Below are 14,592 nucleotides of genomic sequence, written 5' to 3' on the forward strand. Positions count from 1 at the left end.
TGGTACTCACAATATTTCAAAGAGTTTACAAAACAAGAGAGTTCACAAATTTTCTTGACAAAAGAAGAATTTTCACCAGGTTATAGCAGTCTTTTATAAATGAGTTCAGAAATAAATTTAATAAATATCTTCAGATTCTGCAAATGAATAATAGGAATTTTAAGTATGCCAAAAATTTCATCATTTAAATTATTTCCAAAAGAAGACTAATTTTAGCTGTACATTGCTGGCCAGGGTGGCCGAGCGGTTCTAGGCGCTACAGTCTGGAACAGCACTACCGCTACGGTCGCAGGTTCGAATCCTGCCTCGGACATGGATGTGTGTGATGTCCTTAGGTTAGTTAGGTTTAAGTAGGTCTAAGTTCTAGGGGACTGATGACCTCAGAAGTTAAGTCCCATAGTGCTCAGAGCCATTTGAACCATTTAGCTGTACATACATAATACTACCAAATTAATTTCTTTGATACATTTTAGTCTGAAATATAATACATCACATATGAAATCACACAAAATTCTTTCATTGAAACAGCCAAGAATGTTCACCTATACAAGAATCGATAGTATACATGGTATCGGTTATTTCTATTATAAAAAAAGCTATGCTAGAAGAGGGTGTCCCATTACGTGTTTCAAAGATAGAAAGTTTTTATCGTATCGATAGCTTCTGTTGAAGAAAAGTAACGCTAGAGGAGGGTGTCCATTTACAACACCCATTTTTTTGAAAAATGGCCTACAAAATACATTGTTTTTGAAAACACCTGCTGCACATCTGATTGCCTTCTTCTGTCACATTAAATTTTTTTTTGTCCCACTGGAGCTATCCTAAAGCAGCATATGTATGGTATGTCACTATGAAAATATGAATAATAGGAGCTAAGGAAGATGTTTTCACACAGACATGCTTTAAGTTTATGTAAAAAGTATATGACTGTTGATAGCTTAATGTGTGTAGTGGTGGTTCCGAGTTAATCTGGAAACCGCTGGTACAACCAGAAATTTGACAGACATAAAATCAGTTGTGGAAGTAGGTACGATGGCTTAAATGAATATGCAGATTCTGTGTGTAGAGATGAGTACTTTAATGATTGGCTTGATACTGCTATACACCTACACACAGTCAGTCCAATTCAAATCTTTGCTAGGAACTGAAGGTCCATGCACTATCGGCAACAAAACTCAAAGAAGGCAGTCCAGAGACAGGTCACTTGACTGACTGCATGCTGCCACAGAGCCCCCCTCCCTGGCAGTGCGGAGCACTCGCTGCATTATGGAGGGGGAAGGTGTCAGGGACACTGCACACAGGCGAAGATCCAGGAGCAGTAGGTGTGTCTGTGTCTATAGACAGGGCCTGTGCAAGTCCCTGCTGATGGGCGGGGGGGAGGGGGAGGGCTGGGGGGGGGGGAGGAAGGAATGATGTAGTTCTTATGTTACGGGTGGGCATAATAAGCGGCTCACGTGTGAGCAGGGTGGACTATTTGACCATCAGAATTGGTCGGGAAGGGGGGGGGAGTGTGAGTGTTGGTGACAGTTAGAAGGCCTGCAGTATCAATGAAAGAAGAGATTGCAATGATCTCCACACCTGGGGGGGGGGGGGGGGGAGTTGGAGGTGTTTGATGATAGAAATGGAAGAGGTGGGAGGGTCGTCAGTTGAGCAGGCAGGAGGATGAAAATAAAATTGTCATGTACATGTAGAGAGATGTCATCCAGGCCAAAATAGGACACATCTGTTTGTAGGGTACAAGAGCAAGGACGGGAAGGGGAAAAAGGGGTGAGTGGTGAGGAAGGGGAACCTTCGCCATAAAGGGTCGGACTCGGGCAGGCTGGACTTGGAGCCAGTGCCAAGCAGATGTCGGGCGGCGAGACGTCGGTGTCGGCAGAGACCTCGTGCAGTGATGTAGGTAGCTCAGCAGGAGCAGGCACATCCACAGCGCTGTCTGCAACTGTCCATGCTGCCTTCAGTCAGTGAACTGAAGCGGTGAGAGGTTGGTCTCATAGGAGGATGTCAAATTTGTTTGTTGCATGCGCTAACACATTATGAGGGCCAGAATGTGGGCATTGTAAAGCTGCGCACCCCGAATTGTTGTGTACCATCACATAATCACACTTGTTTAGTTCATTGTGGATAAACATGTTCGGAGTGGAGTGAGAACCAAGAGGCGGCACGCACTGTCGAGAAATATGGGAGTGCACCTGCTCTACTAGGGGAATGAGTTCAGTGTCTGCAAGCAGAGGCGAGTCCTCAACGAAATGGGCCAGAATGACCAATGGTTCACCACACAATATTTTGGCCAGGGAGGCCTTGAGGTCCTCCTTGAAGGACACGTGGCTACCCAGGGTAATGCATCAGACCATAAGGAATTGTGGCACATAAGAGGGATTTTGGAGGTCCAATGCCGTGTGGGGTTGCTAGTCCCCCATCGGGCACCTCCCCAGGTGGCGGATTGGGGAATGCTCTCCAGATATGGGGGGTACCGGGGAAATAAAATACCCGGGGTGGACCAAAACTAGCACGGGTAGGGAAGACTCGTTAAGCCATGGTGAAGGCAAATCCCTAGGGGTAGAGTACCCCAAAATCAAGACTCCTGGTCCTCCAGGTTGGGGGTTGTGCAGAGGGCTACCAACCCACTCATGTAAAACAATGGCCGGTCAGGACACTCAAGGTATGCCTCGGAAACAGGACAGAATTTACTGGAACAGAAATTGGCAAAGTTACAAGGATTTCTCTTTTGGTTCGTGGAATGTCAGAAGTCTATACCACCCAGGAAGCGCACAAATACTAATAAACGAACTATGAAAATACAAGGTACAACTGGTAGCGCTCCAAGAAATAAGATGGCAGGGAACGGGATCAATGAAAATAGGAGACGGGACAATAATGTATGGAGACTGCGGTCAGCGCCATGAATTTGGAACGGGCTTTTACATTCATAAAACAGCAATTGACACAATAAAGGAATTCAAATCAATTAATAACCGAATATCACACATTACAGTTCAGGCTCAGTGGTTTGATATTACATTTATAAATGTTCATGCACCCACAGAAGATAAGGAAGATGACGTGAAAGAAGAATTTTATAGTCAACTGGAACAGACATATAATTCAATAAGTAGACATAACGTAACAATAGTGTTAGGAGACTTTAATGCCAAAGTAGGAAAAGAAGAAATCTACAAACCAACCATTGGGAATTACAGCTTACATGATGAAAGTTCAGAGAATGGTGTGCGACTCATAAACTTTGCAATGGCAAATGGTCTCACATTAAGCAGCACAAAATTCCAACACAAACGCATTCATTTAGGGACATGGATATCACCAGATGGAAAAGTAGTGAACCAGATTGACCATGTCGCCATCCAAAGATGATTTCAAAACAGTATTAAAGACGTTAGAACTTTTAGGGGAGCAGATTGTGAGACAGACCATATGTTAATCATAGCTCAAATGAAAATAAAGCTAAAAAAGAAACAAAGTACAAATAGGGTTGAAATTAAAAGGTACGATGTAGAAAATCTGGCAGAAGAAAAAATAAAAGAAAACTTTAGGAAAGAAATAGAAATTAACCTATCGGAATCTAGACTGACACATAGTGACCAGCAAGACGTGGAAAGTAGATGGAGACACCTTAGAAACAGTATTCAAGATGTAGCTTCCAAAACTATAGGTAAAAGAAAACGAACTAACAAAATCTGGTTTAATATAAAGTGCCAAGAAAGAGTACTGGAGAGGCAAAATGCGAGGAAGGCATGGTTACAAGACATGGACAATATTACACTAAAGGAGAGATACTATAAAATCCGCAAGGAAACACAACGAACTCTAAGACAAGAGAAGAGAAAACACTACAACAACATGGTAAGAGAAGCGGAGGATGATTTCAAGCATCACAGAGCAAGGCAGATGTACCAGAATATAAAAAAGTCCTTGGGAAAATTCACTAAAAGGGAACAGTTTATAAAGGACCATAATGGGAAAATACTTACAAATAAGAATGACATACAAGAAACATGGAAGACATACTTTACACAGCTGCTCAACTGCAATGATCCACAATATTACTTTACATTTGAAGTACCAGATACAGTTGATATACAAGTCAACACACCATCAGTAAATGAAATAAGACAAACAATAAAGAAATTAAAGAACAACAAGGCCTGTGGGGAAGACCAGGTATATGCTGAGCTTTTAAAAAATGGAGGACCACAATTGGAAATAGAATTACATTCCTTAATTGAAACAATTTGGGAGACAGAAAACATACCGGCCGATTGGAAAACTGCAATTATATGCCCCATCTTTAAGAAGAATGATCCCCCTGTCTGTGATAACTACAGAGGAATTGCCCTACTCGATGTCACGTATAAAATTTTGTCGATGTGTATACTACACAGACTGATTCCCATAACCGAAGAACTGATTGGGGACTACCAATGTGGTTTCCGCACTAACAGATCCACTTTGGATCACTTATTCACATTGAGACAAATAAATGAGAAGGCATGGGAATTTAATGTAGATATCCATATTCTATTTATAGACTTCAAGAAGGCCTATGATAGCATACACCGACAAACACTCTTAAACACCATGAAAGAATTTGAAATACCATTAAAATTAATCAAATTAGTTAAAATGTGTTTGGAAGAAACCATATGCAAAGTTAAGACACCTGCAGGAGAGACTGAAAATTTTAAGGTGTACACTGGACTGAGACAAGGGGATGCCATCTCACCTATTCTATTTAATATTATCTTAGAGAAGATTGATAGAGAATTCACCAAAACTAATCCACAAGGGATCCAACTGCAGGGACAGAACATTACTAGACTTGCTTATGCAGATGATGTAGCCTTAATAAGCACTTCAAAAGCTGAATTAATCAGGATGATGAAAAATTATTACAAAATAGCTGAGAAAGCTGGACTTCATGTGAATGAAGAAAAGACAGAATATCTAGTCATAAGTAAAAAAACTCCAAAAGAACACACCACTGACTGTAAATGGTCTCACTTTCAAGGCAGTTGACCACTTCAAGTACTTAGGGAGTCTTTTTAGCAGAGACAATAGAGCAGAAATAGAAATAGATGCCCGTCTAGCAGCAGCTAATAGAACTTTTTACAGCTGTATCAAAATTTTAAGGATGAGATCACTTAGTACTGAATTCAAAATCTGTTTTTATCAGTCAACTATTGTACCAGTAGTATTATATGGATGTGAAGCTATTACATTCAGGAAAAAAGATGAAGAAAAACTGTTGATATTTGAAAGAAAAATACTAAGAAAAATATTTGGACCAATCTTCGATGAAAATGTCATGGAGTGGAGGATAAGGAAAAATGAAGAACTACGGGAGCTGTACAAACATAGTACCATTGTGGAAATGTTAAAGAAGAGAAGACTGAACTGGGCTGGTCATGTAGCAAGGATGCCGGAGAACAGACTACCCAAAATAGCATCCACTAAGAAATTAGAAGGAAAGAGAAGAAGAGGAAGACCTCGAATTAGGTGGATGGAGAATATCCGGGAAGATGCAGCTAGGATGGGCATCAACTCTGATTGGACAACAATTTCCCTGGATAGAAATAATTGGAAGAGGCTCGTAGAGCAGGTGTATGGTCGATAAGGCCTTAGCCACGTGTAAAGTAAAAAGTAAAAAAAGTAATGCCATCATGCCACAAGGCCATTACTTTGGGGGGTGGTAGGCAGTAGTCCAGAGTCACACGACTCCACAGAGTTTGCATAATTTGGAAAAGAGTACAGATTCAAACTGTCAGCTGTGATCTGTTGTAACATAGGATGGACAGCTAAAGCAAGAAATCCTTGTGGCTACGAAAGAACGAGCAACAGAGTCTGCAGAAATGTCCACCATAGGGGTAGCCTCCACCCAATGGGTTGCCCTATCAATAATTGACAAGATGTATCTACACATTTCTGAGAGGGCCAGTGGACTGACCAAATCAAGGTGTACTTGTCTGAAGTGACCTGGGGTACATCAAACCTGCCAGTTGGGGGTTGTGCTTGCCAACTAACCTTGGACCGTTTGCATGAAACACATGCTCGTGTCCAGTTGTGGCAATGAGCTTTAATTCCGGCCCACATGAAGCATTCGGTGATAAGCCTGGTCATGGCCTTGATGCCTGGGTGGGTGGGGTTGTGTATGGCATCGAAAATTTGTCATCTCACAGATGATGGGATGAGTGGGTGGGATAAACCAGTTGAGACATCACACTGGAGTGGACACTTGACCCATGGAGCATGCGAGACTCGATCTTAAGAGTGGTGGAACTGTCTATGAGTAATTTCACGATTTCTGCGCCATGATGTTGCACACAATGAGTGCATCAAAGCAATGACACTATCTATGGCAGAGATGTGGCAGAGATAATCGACCACAATGTTGTCTGCTCCCCATGTGTAGCGAAAGTCATTGGTGTATTGCGCAATAAGGTCCATGTGGTGAGGCCGGCTGGGAGGGGGATCCACAGGAGGGTTGTGTAAAGCATCTGTGAGGGGGCAGTGGTCAGTGAAGACTGTAATGTCTCTACTCTCAGTGTCTTCACAGAAATAACGTATAGCCTCGTACACAACAAGTAGCTTCCGGTTAAATGCCGACCATTTCTTCTGGGAGGACGATAACTTTTTTGAGAAGAAATGTAGGGGTTGTACTTCATCTCCATTGTGCTGTTGCAGGACGGCCCCAAAGTAAGAATGGCTGGCGTCCGTGGTGACAGAGACTTTGGCGTCCACGACTGGATGAGCTAAGGTGACAGCTTGTATGAGGGCCTGTTTCAAATCCACAAATGTGCACTCCATTTCCTTGGTCCACGTACTTTGCATGTGCCCATTGTATGTGGGCCTGACTGAGCATCTGTCAATGGAGTTTGCAGTGGCACAGCCTCAGGGATGTGGCAACGGAAGACGTTAATCATCCCCAAAATACGATACGACTCATGTTATGTTTCAGGTGATGGCAGCTGACTAACCAGCACAATTCCATCCAGCGTCGGTCTAATACCTGCAGTCAACACTTTTTGGCCAAGAAGAATGACCAAAGTGCATCATAGTTGCGTTTTGTCCTCATTGATTAACACACCATTATTGGGTAGGATACAAAACATGCCCAGAGATGATGTTCATTTTCTTCTGCTGATGATAAAAAAATTTGAATATTGCCAAGTTATGCATAGCAAAATTGGAGCGCAAGAAGGAGGGAGTCAAAGAAGCACTGCCATGTCTGCACTGCATTCTTTAAACCATATAGCCTGTAGCAATACTCGAAAAGGCAAAAGGGCGTGATGCTAGCAGTTTTATGTGTGTCATCAGGGGGAATCAGGATTTGATGATATGCATTCTTGCAATCTACCACGCTGAACATCTTAGAACCACTCAGTTGTTGTACAAAGTCCTGTATATGGGGAACTGGGTAATTGTCAAAATGGTTCTGTCGTTTAGTCTATGGTAATCCCCACAGAGCCTGAATCAGCCATGTGTTTTTGGAGTGAGTTGAACTGGTAATGACCAATCACTGGATAAGGGGCAAACAATTCCTGCAGTTAAAAGTTTCTGAATAGTAGACTTTGTGATCTTGAGTTTATGAGGGTTCAGTATCCAAGCTTTATGTCCAACAAGGGGCCTTCGGTAGTGTTCAATTTATGACACGCACCGTCGGTGACAGCCAAAACACTTCATGGCTGGGGGTGCTTAACATCATCTGTCACATGGTGGTTGGTGTCGGCGATAGAGGGCGAGGCTGAACAGCTGGTGCTGCGAAGGCTGGAGATTTCACGTCTGGTGAGGACGAGGGCACGAGTAGTATCCTTGATGAGCCATTGTAATGTGGCTTAATTGGTTTGGAGGTCTTTAATCTGTTGGCGTTGAACTTCAATGTCACAAGTTACACTCACGAATTTAGCTGTAAGCAGAACACACTCGGGTGTCAAAGAGCTAAGAGAACTACCATGAGGGGGCGGGGGTTGTGATCGAGAAGCAGGCGTGAGAGGAATAGTCGTATCAGTAGATAGATGACACAGGGTATTGTCTGACATATTGATAGAAAACAAGTGGTGGCATAGAAAATCCGTGCTTAGGACTGGGTAACTGACTTCTGCTATGTGGAATGTCTATGGAAACTGCAGAGGGGTGGAAAATTTCAACGTGAGTGGAGCTGTACCAAGTACGGTGATGTTTGAATTGTTTGCAGCCCGTAGTAATGTAAAGATTCAGAGGGGCAAATGATGGGGGAATGACGCTTGTGTCAGCCCCACTGTCAATCAAAAACTTTTGGTTACTGGTAGCACTGTGCACTAGAGGCATCTGCTGACAGGTGAAACAATATGTGCTGACTGTTCATGACTGTGGTGCCATGTAGTTTTCGCACGAGATGAGGTGCCTAATGCATCTCGTATTGTGTGTTTTTCACCGCACATTGAAAGTGACAGTTGTGAACAGTGTCGCCGAACGTGGCATGAAACCAGCATAAGGAGTAATGGGGGTGCTGTTGAATGGCCGTAGCAGTACCGGAGATAGCTGCTATGCTATTCTGCATGTCACTTGAGGCCACCGGAGGTGGAGCAGGCTGCAGTGCACGAGGTTCATGGTTTAGTCTGGCAGCTGGCTGCATGGACGAGCATGTCCAATACCGGGTGGTGGAAGGGGCAGTACAGTGTTGACATCACTCGACTGGGTGGGGGAAGCTGGAATGAATTATCTTGAAAGCGCGGTGCGCCACTAATAGTTTCTCATCAAGCGATCTTGATATGAGAGGCAGGAGTTACAGTTGTAATGTTTCTGGGAGTTTCATTAACCTGATCGATCAGTGCTGTGTCTGGCAGAAAGTCACGTGTTGCAAGGGCACATAGACGACACCACAGTGTGGAAGGAGTGAGGTCACCTAAATGTTCCTTGTGAATAATGTGGTGAATGATCTCATCAGAAGATAGCGACAAATGTTCACAGATAACTCGTTTTGAATTTGTGTGGTGCGGAGGGGGTGGAGGGGGTGGGTGGGGGGGGGGGGGGGGGGGGGGGCAGGGCGGATACACCACAATGGCACTGATTAAGTCCAAATGGTTGTGTAAATGGCTGGTGAGACACACGAATTTAGATTCCTCAGAGTGGACACCAGTAGCATGAAAAAGAGAGTCCATGAGTGCAAACCAAGTGTGTGGCTGGTCCTTTACAAATATAGGCAATTTCAGAAATTCGGCATGTGGAATGTCCGATAACACAGCGTTACTTGGGGGTGATAGTGTGTGACTGTTTGTTTGATAGTGGTAACAATGGGGAGAGGATGCAGTACATAATGGAGCACGAGGCACAGTTCGTGGTACATCACTCACTTGTTCAATATGTCTGTATGTATACGAAGGCACAGTCTGAGGCAATATGGTGGCAGCCGTGTGTGCCCTATTAACCTGAGCACTCACAGGCACAGTAGAAAAATGATGAAAGTTCATGTTCAGAAGTTCTGGTTGCATAGCTGGAAGCTGCGATGGCATCTGGTTCACTGATATGTAAGGTGCTTTGGTCATGGTAGGCAAAGGTAGCTGCTGCTGGCTGTTGAAGGGCCACATGGCATAGCAACAAAAGATGATACAAAAAACACAAAAAGAGTTCAGAACACTTGTCATTTGGGTCACCAATGTGAAAGTAGGTACAATGGCTTAAATGAGTATGCTAAGATTCCATGTGTAGAGATGAGTACTTTAATGAACGGCTTGAGACCCTATACATTTATACACAGTCACTCCAATTCAAATCGTCACAATGAACTGAAGGTCCGCGCACTATCGGCAGCAAACCTCAAAGAAGGCATTCCAAAGATAGGTCACTCAACTGATTGCATGCCACCACACTGTGTTAGTATTGCACAAAGTAAACAAGACATTTTTAATTTTATTCTGATTTACAGTTAATTCATTGACTTTAAACCATATACTGGAAATTCTTAGACTGGCTTTGCTTTCTTCCTTTAGATCCTCTTAGTCATTTCCAGTTGTAATGAAAGTGGTGTCATTAGCATACTAAGCAAGTCATTAACATGTATTATAAACAATAAGGGTCCCAGCATGCCTCTTGAAATACTTAGGAGTACAGAGCTGATATGATATAAGTATACCTTCTGCTTCCTATTCCAAAGATATGATTCCACAAAAGAGAGTTCTGTATCTCAAATGCAATGGTACCTCAGTTTATCTATTAGTATTCAATGACCCACAGAGTCAAATGCTTTGCTCAGATCAATCAGCAGGGTATCAAAAGCTGATTTTATTTTAAAGGCACTAAGCACTGCCATAACAAATTTTCAACAACTTCCACTTTTCCATGAAATCTTACTGAATATTAGTCAATTTTCCATTACAGGTTAAAAGTTTATAAACTTGTTTATATATGCAGTGTTCTGCTATTTTGTAAAGTAATGGCACAAGAGAAATCAGACAGTAGGTTATTAATATATGACTTGTCACCTTTTTTTACCTAGGGGAACAACTACTGTTTATTTATTTTGTGTTCTATAGACCCAGGTACCAAGTAAATCACAAGGATATGGAGTGTGTCAAATTGTACACATTTCAGATGTAACTTACATAAATTCAGTAAAAGATATACTGTAAATAAGGTGCAAAATAAGAAACATACAGACAGTTAACAGAATACGTACTGTGGTCCACTGAGGCAAAATCAGATATACCCTAATTCACATAAATACAATTAAAGATACAATGTAGATAAGGTATCAGGTAAATAATATATATTCAATTAACAGAATAGTGAGTTACACTTAGGAAGGATATGTAGTATACAAAGTATGTTTAAGTAAGCTGGACAACAGTAGTATATAAATATCTAATTTATTAATATAGAAAGTGGTTGTAGTATAGCTATCTTTTTAATAGCTATCTTTTTAATAACAAAATTTGACAGACTTTACAAGTCTTATGATTTTGATTTGCTTAATTCTGCTATAGCTACTGCAATATTAGTGACAGCAATTTATGCCCACTTGGACATAGATGTTTAAGGTTCATTATGTGATAGGAATAACTTTGTACTTTTTAGATGTTTATTAATGTCTGATTTGTTGTTGTTATTTTGTCGTGCTGAGTGTCCTTATCACCAAATTTGATAAATAAGTGATTCATTTTGTCATGTATGATATTAACTGTATCACAAGTGGCTCTATTACTGTTACCCAGTTCTGACTTGATAACACCCCAAACAGAACTGCTTTTGTTTTGGGACTATGTTTATCATCTGCCATTTCTTTCTGTTTTATAATATTTGATCTGTAGCTGTTATTTAGTTGAAGTAGTGAAGTATATCTTCTTCATTATTCTTTGATCTGTTGTAGACATTCTCAATCTTTAGAGGTCAAGTGTGAAGCATGGATGTATACTTCTATGACTACTTTTGTTTGGTTTCCTTTTGTGTAATTTTAATACTTTAGAACAATAATTACTAAGCATATTAGAAAGAATATCAACAAGTCTGTCAAAAACTTCATCAGCATTTGTAAAGTGAGACAGGAAGTTGGACCACTCTGTCATAGGCGACTGTAATCTGAAAGCTTTGATATTAGTGTTATTAATAATTCTAATGTACTTGGGTTGTTTGCTTCGCTTTGTGTGTGTGTTTTTTTTTTTTTTTTTTTTTTTTTTTTTTTTTTTTTTTTTTTTTTTTTTTAAATCAATAATATCCCTTCAAGATATGATGGCTTCATAGTATTAAAAGGCCATATTTCATACATATTTCTTTCTACTTTTGCTATAACATTGACCAAACATGATAACCATCTAATTGGCTTGTTACTTGCACAAAATATGTGTGACCTGAGACATTTAGCAGATGTTGTTGTAACCCTGATATCTACAATAACATCCCTAAAAATAATATTTTATTCTAAGTGTATTTTAACAGGGGGAGACTGTTCTATCTAGTACTGTTGTAGAAACATCAACAATGCTATCAGTGGTATTGTATGAGGGTTGGAACTTTAATAGTGGCAACTATTTATTTACAGCTCATACAAAATAGATACGTGTTTCAAAGTTTTACTGAGCTTCAAAGTAGTCACCAGCATTGTGTATAACCTATTGCCAGTAATGTGGAAGTCATAGGATACTCTTAGCAGTGCCAGTTGTGTTGTCAGTTCGAGCGGCGCCTTCTGTCGCCCGACGAATTTGTAGCAGTTCTGAAGAGAATGCCGTGAAGTGTTTCCTTCAGTTTAGAAATTAAGCTGAACTCACTAGGGCTTAAGTCAGAGGAGTGCAGTAGGTGGTATAGCACTTAGCAGTCCCATCAGTCAAACAAATCAATAACAGCTTTCACTGTACATGCTTGAGCATTGTCCTGCAGAATGATGGTCAGGTCCTGCAGAAAGTCTCATCACTTCTGTCTCTAAGCTGGTCATAGGTTGTTTTCCAAAAATGAACAGCATAGAGACAGAAGTTGGTCTCTTGTTTCTAGCACACTGAACCTAGACAAAGAGGTAAATTCTAAGTGAAAATTATTTTTCTGCCTTGTATTGTCATTGTGAAAATCATTATTCAGCTGAAACTGATTTTTATTACTAGCTAGAAATAACACAGAAGAGTAAACGGACAGAGGTGTTAGTTTCTGAGAATTTGAAAATGCCTCTGCAAGATATGCATTTATGACCATTATGCTGTATTCTTTCTAGTCACTATTGTGGAATGCATATTTGCTTTAGCTGCATTAACCACAAAGATATTTCCATAGGGTAACAAAGTCAAAAGTATGCAAATTAGACAACTGTTTGGTCTTCATACCAACACAACGATAAATAACTCTAAGTGCAAACTGAGTTTCATTGATTTTTTTTTATTTTTTATTTTTTATTTTTTTTTTTTTTTTTTTTTTTTTTTTTTTGTCTACATACTGACGCCATTTTAGGTTGTGTGGCTGGATCCTAGGAAATTTTGCAGGTAGTGTTTCATTTGTTTTATATATGACAATTAATTTACATTCCTTGTATTTTTATTTGTTTGAAAGTTGCATAACATGTGCCTTTGTGAGATTAAGATTTAGCCAGTTTTCTGCGTGTCAGTTGTAGGCCACTTCAGCAATCCCCTGAAATGAATATGTAATGGCCGAGTTTTAACTAGCATGCAAATCTCATTAGATTAGTTTCTGAATAGTCCCTGACAGCCATTTTGGAAAATTATTCCCAACTAGTCACCTTGACTGACCTCTCAATTTAGAATTTAATACTCCCTAATCTATTTCTGTGTCATTATTATTTAGTTGATTATTTATTTGTCCAGTTCTTTATCCCAGTGATCAGTGTCTCTGACTCCCACGTGGAGGACCTAAGTTCAATTCTTTCCCCATAGACCTACGGCAAGGGTTTTTCCTTGATGGGAGGACTGAAGTGGGATGTGCTCAGCCTTGTGATGCCAATTGAGGAGCTGCTTGAATGAAAAGTAGTAACTCAAAAGTCTGGAGAGCTGACAGTGACCAGAAAGCAATGTCCTGACAAGGTGCCCCCCCTCCCTGTTGTGGTGAACTTAGGATATAATTTTACGGCAAGAACACAACACTTTAGGAGCATTTATCTTCTTCCTTTAATATCTAACAAGTTGATACAAAGCAACAAAACTTCATAGAATAAAAAGCATGAAAAAGAAACTCTTAGGAGAAAAGAATTTTACATGGCACAAAACTGAGCACCAACATAGGAGAGGACAGAAAGCATACAGTTATGATTTATTTACATTATTGCTTCTCCCTAAATCAAACTGTGGTGTACAGAACAACTTTTATATAAAAAATAATACATCAAAACACATTAGTTACAAAGTCCTATCTTGGTACATAACACTTCAAATTTGTTTGATTTTAAAGGCTTTGTGAACGTCATCAAGTTGATTTTCAGAACATATATAATGCACATTGTTCATTATCACAAGGAGTTTTTAATGGTATCTAATCAGCCACATTAAAATGATGTAGTATCTTCTCTGTGTATGCTCACTGTGAAATAAACAAGCCACACTCTCATTGCTGTAATTGCATGCCTAAAAATGAATCAAAAGATCCTACTGTTATTTTGAATTCTGACTTTAACATATCTAAGGATGAATTCACTGTGCTTTGAGTTGTTCCTGCGATAAGTCCACCATTGAAATAAATAGCAATCAGGAATTTTTTTTGTTGCATGTAAATACAAGGATCTACCACAGAACTAATGAAGCCTTTTTTTCATGAATGAGTGGAACTTGTTATTCCAGCAATAGGGTGATTGCTTGAGTCCATATAATGATATCTTGAGGCTACAAACACTATCTGGTCTGTCACTGAAACCACCTAGTTGAGGAATGTATATTTCTATATCCAAGTCACTTAAAGAAATTCAGTTCTAATGCTGAATTGACCGGCTTTCAAATTTTCCTCTGCTGCAATCGCTATTACAACATGAATAGCATCATAATAAGCAACTGGACTAAAAGTTTCATCATAAACAAGCCCAACACATTGAAACATACTGTACACAACCAAGTGAGCATGATATCAATCAGTCAATCCATCAGGTCAATATTTAACATTAAAGACCCATTGATTATCAAT

General features: G+C 40.2%; 1 protein-coding gene across 4 annotated transcripts in view; it reads left to right on the forward strand.

Moving 5' to 3' along the window:
* The window catches only part of LOC126253191 (uncharacterized), a 181,147-nt gene that overhangs the window by 87,300 nt on the left and 79,255 nt on the right, over positions 1 to 14,592 (forward strand). The gene's annotated exons all lie outside the window — the stretch shown is intronic.

This window comes from Schistocerca nitens, chromosome 4 (genome assembly GCF_023898315.1).
Source record: "Schistocerca nitens isolate TAMUIC-IGC-003100 chromosome 4, iqSchNite1.1, whole genome shotgun sequence".
Classification (NCBI taxonomy): Eukaryota; Metazoa; Arthropoda; class Insecta; order Orthoptera; family Acrididae; genus Schistocerca; species Schistocerca nitens.